Consider the following 8,232-nt stretch of genomic DNA (forward strand, 5'->3'; position numbering starts at 1 on the left):
GTTGCTTTTAACTACTCTGCGATGTCGCTTAAAAGATATGTGATAAAATAAAAGCAAAGAGATTCAGCACACAAATTCATACATAATATTGTACTGATTAGCAAATAACCATACACATGAAACACCATTCCAAGCTCTACTAAAAAATATCAAGAAGATCATTAACATAGACAAGACTTAATGAATATTATATATTGTCAAACTCCATGCTTCAATGAAATTTTCTTTATCTTCTCATGTTCATGTATGTCCATTTTATAGTACTAGCAGTCCTTTGATTACATTGCAATTAAGGAATATCATCAACTGTTACAGGATTTAGCAATGCTTAACAACAAACTCCTTATAATTTGTACCTGAGAATTCTATCACTCACTCTTGCATTTAAAAGCTTTGCATCAAGCTAATCCTTGATGTTGGTTTCTTCTTTAGCAAAAATGATAGGCTCTGTTCTGGATGTTTGTGCTTGCTCATATTGCCACCCATCCCCCAAAGATCTTCACCAATTACTACTCCAAGACCTTCAATAGAATTCATCACAGAAGCTCCAAATCTGGATCATTATTTTCCTCAAATTTTGTGTTTGAAATGCCTTACAGGAACTCCAAGAACCAGATTACTACTCTTTTAATCAAATTTTGTGTTTGGAATGCCTTTCAGAGATGTTATCTGCCTGCTTTCATTTTTTTACTTTTAGTAACTCATCTCTGCTTCTCACATTCTCAAGTCCATGAGCTACAATCAATTAGAGAATCCATTCCTTTAAAGTATCACTCTTCAACTAGGAAGAAAGCATGATTCTTTTACTGCTGTTTTCTCCCATTCTAGAAGCATCTTGTTGCTTGACAGCAACTGCATAGTCATGATACTAATTGGCTATATATGTTACAAAACTTAGAATTTTCACCGCCCTTCTAGCAAAATATAACACATGTTCAACAAACGAATACTACCAAACCTGATATCAAAGACCGGATACAATGAGAAATATAAGAATTTGGTAGTAAATACAATAAAAGGATAATCTAATTCAGAGGATGCGAAAGACATGCTATTTGTTGCTTATAACTAGGTTTCCATGATAATGTAAAGATAGGTGACAATATAAAAGCAAAGAGATATATCAATCAATTCAGTATATAACTTTTTACTATTTAGCAAAGAAACATATCATTAAGTGCCATGGACAAGAGACCGTTTGCATGTAACATATTATATACTTAAATTATATTTAAGTATTGTTGTCAAACACCGTGTGGATCTACTCTGTATGCAACTGTCTCTTCTATCTTCTCATGATCATAGATGTCCGTTTTCCATTTTTCATAATGAATCTTTGATTTTACGATTTAAGGAATCTTAGCAATAACTGCGAGATGAATATACTACAAAGCAATCACATCGGGGTTTATTATTCCAATATATAATAACTTACATATAACCTTTTACTGTACATATCCCATAGGTTGATTAGAGCTCCCAAAGAACAAATGTCAGCCCGTGATTTACATATTTGAAATTCAATATTTGTCAAATATTTGACGCAAATCTATACTTGTGTATTTGTTTTAAGAAATGTTCTTTATGGCTGACGCTTATAATCGTATCCAAATTTTCACTCGATATATGTGGACACATGCCTCTCTTTGTCCAAAGATGTTATACTCTACCTAACGAAGAATAGTATGCGCACATAAGTTTGAAAGAATAGACATATTGCTTGCTTCGTTCAACTAGCATCACCAATAATCTCCACAAGAACACAATCCATCCTTAAAGTGGTGGAAACGGTGGGCATCTCTCACAATTATTTCTCGCCCAACAATCATGGAGATGAACTTAGTGGCATTATGGCAGTCACTGCACACGCGAAGGTTCTTCGTGATATGGATAGGGGTGCATGGGCTTGTATTGATGATCCCAAAAGCAATGGCCAGCTTCTCACTGTGACTGCATAGTGTGTTTTCCTTCACACCCTCCTCCACATCTTGCAGCACAAGATTTGTATTAGGGGCATATCCCGCCTCTTTCATTTGCCCATACAAGGATTCTAGCATTGCATAAATATTTTCAGATTGAGGATGGGTTCTATCTCCCATGAGGAATGTATGAACTTCTCTATTTACCTTAATAAAACTGCATCCTGGTTGCTTCTTCACTTTTCTCTCTTTCATCATTGTCCTTATTTTTGCTACATCGTTCCACATGCCTGCCTCAGCATAGATGTTTGATAATAGTACATAATATCCAGCATGGTTTGGTTCTAATTCAAAAAGGTGTTGTGCTGCTTGTTCTCCAAGCTCAATATTGCAGTGAATTCTGCATGCCCCAAGCAAGGCTCCCCACACACCAGCGTGGGGTTCTAATGGCATCCTTTTTATAATGTCATATGCTTCATCTAGATGCCCAGCACGTCCAAGAAGGTCAACCAAGCATCCATAATGCTCCAGCTTAGGTGCAAGGCCATAATCTGACTTCATGCACTCAAAATATTGCCATCCCTTGTCTACTAACCCTGCATGAGAGCAGGCAGTCAAAACACCAACGAAGGTGATATGATCCGGCTTTGTGCCTGTTTGTTGCATTTGGGAAAAAAGAGCAAGAGCATCCTCACCATGTCCATGAATTCCATATCCCAAAATCATTGCATTCCATGACACCACATCTCGACTCAACATCTTGTCAAAGACTTGTCGAGCAATGCCTATATGCCCACATTTGGCATACATGTCTACAAGCCCAGTTCCCACAACAACATCAAATTCAAATCCACTTCTTATTACATAACCATGGATCTGTTTACCTTGTTCTATAGCCAATAAATCTGTACAGGCAGGCAGAACACTAACAATGGTTATTGAGTTGGGCTTTGTCCCTTGAGCTTGCATTTTGTTGAAGAATGCCAAGGTTTCATGGGGTTGGCTATTCTGACAATAACCAGCAATGATTGCATTCCATGACACAACATTTCGTTCAGCCATTCTTTCAAACAACTCGTGGGCAATGTTAGCATTCCCACATTTGGCATACATGTCCACAAGTGCGTTGCCAACAACAACATCAGATTCAAATCCACTTCTTATTGCGTAGCCATGGATCTGCTTACCTTGTTGTAGAGCAATAAAATTAGCACATGCAGGCAGAATACTGATCATGGTCATTGAGTTTGGTCTTATGCCCTCGATTTGCATTTCATTAAGGAATGCCAAGGCTTCATTGAGACAGTTATTCTGGGAATAACCAGCAATGAGTGCATTCCATGACTCAATATCCCGTTTACACATTCTTGCAAACAATTTGTGGAAAAAGCTAACAACCCCACATTTGGCATACATGTCTACAATTGCATTAGCCACGACAACATCATATTCAAATGCATTTCTTATTGCATAAGAATGCATCTGTTTACCTTGTTCCACAGCCAATAAATGCGCACATGCAGACAGGACAATAACCATGGTGACTGAATCTGGTTTTATGCCCAACACTTGCATTTCAGTGAAGAATGTTAGGGCTTCATGGGGATAACCATTTCCAGAATAACCAGCAATGATTGCATTCCATAACACAGCATTTTGTTTGGGCATTCTTTTAAATAAGTTATAGGCAAAGTTAACATTCCCACATTTGGTGTACATATCTACAAGCCCAGTTCCCACAACAACATTAGATTCGAATCCACTTCTTATTGCATAACCATGGATCTGCTTACCTTGTTCTAGAGCCAATATATCTGCACATGCAGGCAAAACACTAACCATAGTGATTGGGTTGGGTTTTATGCCTAGAGATTGCATTTCATAGAAGAATGCTAAGGCTTCACGGGGAAGGGCATTTTGAGAATAACCAGCAATGATTGCATTCCATGACACAACATTTCGTGCAGGCATTATTTCAAACAATCTGTGGGAAATATTAACATTTCCACATTTGGCATACATGTCTACTAACGTATTTCCGACAAATACATCGGAATCAAATCCACTTCTTATTGCATAACCATGGATCTGCTTACCTTGTTTCAAGGCCAATAAATAGGCACAGGCAGGCAGAACATTAACCATGGTAATTGGGTCAGGTTTAACTCCCTGGACTTGCATTTCAGAGAAAAAAGCCAATGCTTCGTAGGGGTGGTCATTCTGGGCATAACCAGAAATGATCGCATTCCATGACACAATATCCCGGTTAGGCATTCTTTCAAACAATTTGGTAGCAATATTAATATCCCCACATTTTGCATACATGTCTACGAACCCTGTGCTCACAGCAACAGATTCAAGTCCACTTCTTATCACATAACCATGGATTTGCTTACCTTGTTGCAGAGTCAATAGCTGAGCACATGAAGACAGAGCACTAATAATGGTAATGGAATTGGGCTTCATTCCCCGCACTTGCATTTCGTTGAAGAACGACAATGCTTGATGGGGTTGTCCATTCTGAGAATAACCAGCGATGATCGCATTCCATGAGACAACATCTCGTTCAGGCATTCTGTCAAACACTTGGCGTGAATTATCTAAACTCTGGCACTTGACATACATTGACACAAGCGCGGTACCCACGAAGACATCCGACTCAAACCCTCTTGCGATGACATCTTCATGAATCTTTTTGCCTGCTTGAAGATCTGATAGGCGGCCACATGCATTGATTACAGAGATAAATACCATCTTGTCCGGTTTTATGCCTGTGCGCTGCATTTGAAAATACATTTTCAGCGCTTTGCGGCAGAAACCATTCTTTACATAATCTGCGATCATGTCGTTCCATGTGAGAACATTGTGAATTTTGAGTTTGTCTATATCCAATTGTGAACATTGGTTTTGGTTGCCCTGAACGTTGGCACCTGCTGAAACTTCTTTACTCTTCACTTTATTCATCCACCATTGTTTAATTGCCGCTGCAACCACAGCAGAGGTGGGAGTAGGAGGATGACCATAAAAATGAAGATGATAAGAATTAATGTGCAAAACTAAGGGCATATGCAGACAGGTAAATTTGCTGTATTTATAGATTGAAATTTCATTCCTATATGGACATGAAGAAGAAGGCGTAAATGGCGACAGATCCATTCCACACAAGGCAATGCAGGAGTTGGTGTGCTACCGTAGCATCACCATTGTCACACTAATTCGTTAACCTGTAAGATCAAAGGATTCGAACGACGGAACAGGTCAAACAAGTTCAATCATTTTGTTTAAACTCCTTTGGAGCAAGTAAAAAAAGTTCAATCGTTTTGCTTATTCTCACTTGCTGAAGAAATGAGAAATTTATATCATTGGTATGAACAGAAAATGGATGATTTAGTCATTATTTATCATTTTAATGTTTAGTAATTTAGTCGATCTTTAACATTATAATGTTAAGTGATATAAATATATAGGAAAATTTTATAGGTAAATTACTGACAAATAGTTTTATGGAATTATTGCATTTTACCCTTTTTTTTTTTCTTTTTTTTGGTTCTAATTTAATAAATATAGGTGTATTTTTTATTGATTTAGAATTTTGATAATAGGAGTCAATTTGATATTTTGCAAAATTTTTAATGACATCATTCATATCAATTTAGGATTTTGATGACGAATCGATTTAATATTGCCCAAAATCTTTAAAGGCGTCGTTCTACTCTATATAGATCTTGGATTATAGTAAAATTATGTTCACATTTAAAATTTCTACCAAATTCATGTCATATTTACTATTGAAAATAGAATCTATTTTCCACATGATCAGTTTACTCTTAGTTTTCCACATTGGTTTGGCATGCTCCCTTGATGCATGATTATGTGAGAAAGAGCATAACATAGGTCTATGTGAATAGGAATAGTCACACACAATGCATGGATAAGGTGTATGCATTGGAGGACAAGTACACCAGAAGATAAGGAAAATCTAAATGTGGAATATGTTTTGTTACCTGCATAAGTGAGTTATGCATGAAGATAATAATGAAGTAGAACATATAATATGAGAGCTCTCGAGATTTTATTGAGATTGAAGGAAGTAATGTATTTAATTGGAATTTGTCAAAGGATGGAAGATCGCCTCATCTTTTTGTTTGTTGCTCATTTTTCATAAAATGTTAACACAAATACATTGTGAGGAGTGTTGTAGATATGCTTTACCTACTAGGAGTTACTTTTAAAAGTGTTTGTTCATGGGAATGGTTGCATCATAAGTTGTTCTATGAATATTCCATCCAACATGGATTCGGCATGATGATTACTCTCAAGCAAGGAAACTAGTTATGGATGAGTTATTTGGAAATAGTGGCCTTCAATCCTTCGATTATTTCAAACCAATAGTTGCCATGCATATACCATTTCTTTATGTTGGGAAATCACTAGGCACTAGAGAGGATTTTAACTTCTTTGTTGTTTTGATTCACACCTCTATCCAATACCTCATACATTATTAGGGCCTCATATAGATCTAAGGGTGGCTTAGAATAAGGTTTCTTTTATTTATACTCTCAAAGGCTTAATATGTGGCTTCAAGTGATAGGCTAGGATCACTCATATCTTTTCCTGATAGGGGTGGTTGGTTGGACTGTTTGAGATTTCAACATAGTCCACTTATTAGAGTAACATCAAACATGTGGTGAAGATAGGGGTATAGTTAATCATTTCAATAAAAAATATTATTGTCTCATATTTTCCTTGCTAATTTGCATCCTTCTTTGTAACACTCCCTCCCACCCCCTTGGGCATCCCAAGTGAAATGGGAGGTGTTACTCTAAATTAGCCTGACCTCCATGGTCTCATTATGAAGATGGGGTTATAAAAATCCCCAATTTGAAAAGTTCTCATAATCAAATTATGATGCCACCTTTAGATCAGGCTCATCAAGAGCTTTTCTACGATATAAATGTTATCTTGACTCTATGCTCATACCAGAAGCTATGGTCATTTAAATATTAGCCTTTTAACTTCCTTGCCACATCAAAAAAACCTCCATAGTGCCCACCAAGTAGCACACATAGCATTGCCATGTCACACACCGTATCTTCCACATTAGCACGCCAACACCATTGCGTGCAAACCCAGAATGGGGGAGAGAGGGCATAACACTAGGCGGAAAGCATAGGTCATGTTAATTAATGGGTCAACTTTTTTTGCACCTCTTGTGAACTTCCCTAAATACACTTTGCCACCTTATGGACATCACACTTACGTCCTGATGATGTCACTTTGCGACGTGGCATTCACTGGGGGTTCTATGTGTCATCCACAACTAGCCCCCTTGGCCACCCAAAAACGTCATTCTGCCTACCACATGTCACACTATCAGTGTGCCATGTGAGCAAGCTATCCATGTCTCCATGTCATCCGAAATTACATGTGGCAATCCATGTGGCCATACGCAACCGACGTGGCACCTTCTACCTTAGCTTAAGCTAGGGGTCCCATCAGGTCTCAGTCCTCTGTGCAAATTAGAAAATTCCCATTATGTGAATTTCTTGGGGGGGCACACTTAATTCCTTGACATAGGGAGCGAGGGAGTCCCCAACCCAAATTGGGCATATCAAGATGGTAGTTTCCATGCCAAGAGATAGGAAGGAACTTCCTCTGCGCTTTTTGTTTATAGCACCAACCTCCAAGAAGTTTTTTCTTGACAATGGGCGCGACATGGGATTAGACACTAATCCTTTTATTAACACTTAATCCACCAGATAAACTCTAAGACTAAGCAACTTAATCATACTTAGCCCATGATTAAGCAATTCCATGATTTCATTCGTTCTTTTGTGAATTTTGAGTATGTCAGGCACATCTGGTGAGTCTTCGATTTATTCCACCCTAGATATGTTGGTTGGGGTGGGGTTGTGTGTGTGTATTTCTATTAAATAAACCTTCCCATCTAGGTCGCTCCATATTTAGCCCAAATCCGGGTTGGGCCCCACCTTGGATGGGCTTCCACCTTAACTCATGACAGGACATATATCAGGAACTTTACTAATTCTGACTGTTTTGTTATGCTTCCCAGATACTTGGATGTATCTAAATCTCTCCACTATGTTAAGCCCAAATGCAACTCTTCTACGACTACCTTCGAGGACCTAGACACAAGGCACATTTCTTCCTTGTTCTAATTGAGAAAATATCAAGCATTATGGGGATTGGGCCACGGTTCTCCTAGAAGCCTGACTTTGCCCAAAATCTCTACAGTCACAAAATCACATCCTCATACCAAACACTATTAAACCCAATGCTAAGCACATATGAA

General features: G+C 38.0%; 1 pseudogene; it reads right to left on the reverse strand.

The window, feature by feature from the left end:
• Positions 1 to 1,008: 1,008 nt before the first annotated feature.
• LOC149207418 (pentatricopeptide repeat-containing protein At1g11290, chloroplastic pseudogene) lies at positions 1,009 to 5,247 on the reverse strand (annotated as a pseudogene).
• Between the last annotated feature and the right edge of the window lie 2,985 nt (positions 5,248 to 8,232).

The sequence above is a fragment of the Pinus tabuliformis genome, chromosome 1_2 (assembly GCF_031772625.1).
Source record: "Pinus tabuliformis cultivar Carrire ecotype Pingquan chromosome 1_2, CPIR1, whole genome shotgun sequence".
Classification (NCBI taxonomy): Eukaryota; Viridiplantae; Streptophyta; class Pinopsida; order Pinales; family Pinaceae; genus Pinus; species Pinus tabuliformis.